Consider the following 969-nt stretch of genomic DNA (forward strand, 5'->3'; position numbering starts at 1 on the left):
TCCCCCCCGCGGGCTCCGCTGACAGATCGCCCCGCTCCGCGCAAAACGGAGGGCGGCTCGACTGGAGCCTGGGGCGCTCTGAGAGCCTGGGAGGCGGAGAGGGGCCGGGTTGGGGCCGGCAGCGGTGGAGATTGACGGGGCGGATGCCCAAAGAGGGAGGGAGGAGGAGGACAGGAGAGCGGGGGGGAGCGGGCGAAGACGAAAAGGGGTGGATCGAGGTGGGGAGGGAAGAGCAGGGAAGGCGGAGACCGTTTAAGGGGGTGTCCGGGAGGAAGGGGAGGGAGAGGGGTGGAAGGACCCTCCAGGGGAAGAAAGTTTGGGCATCTTTCGCTGGGAGAGGGCTCTGCAGCCTCACCCAGGCCCTGCCGGGTTCCTCTTCTCCCCAGGTCGCCGCGTCCCTCCCAGGCTCTCTGTTCACCGGGCACATTCTACCCTGGCGCAGGCCAGTGGGACTGGAGAGTTTGGACGTGCTCGGGTGCCGCCCAAAGACTTGGTTTTTTCTGCTGACAGCGCCCCACCCCCCATCTTAGAAACTCTGGACCCAGCGGTCCTCGAGGGAAAAGGGGAGGGAGTAGAAGAAAGAAGTGGGGAAGATTTGGCAGTGGCCGCAGGCGGACGCCGGAGAATCGACTTCCCGGAGGATCCCGCCTTTCCTCCCTCTCCTAGCCCCGCTGGCTGCCTGGCGGCCTGTACCGCCCCAACTCTGCGCTCTCTGCTGCTTGCCGGGCGGGGACTCAGACTTAACCCCACGGGTCCCACAGCCCGAGGAGCGCCAGGCGGTTCCGTGTGGCCTCTATGGAAGCTGACTCCGGCCGGCAGCTGCGACGCAGAAAGCGGGACGGCGCAGACCCGCAGTCTGCCCACCGGGGCGTGGGAGAGGGGCGAGGGCAGAGACTCTAGGACGGTAGTGGCGCTTCCCCGGTGGGCGGTCGGTGAGGAGAACGGAGGCAAGATTTTCAGTCCTCCCGC

This window comes from Mandrillus leucophaeus, unplaced genomic scaffold (genome assembly GCF_000951045.1).
Source record: "Mandrillus leucophaeus isolate KB7577 unplaced genomic scaffold, Mleu.le_1.0 Scaffold190, whole genome shotgun sequence".
In the NCBI taxonomy this organism is placed as follows: domain Eukaryota; kingdom Metazoa; phylum Chordata; class Mammalia; order Primates; family Cercopithecidae; genus Mandrillus; species Mandrillus leucophaeus.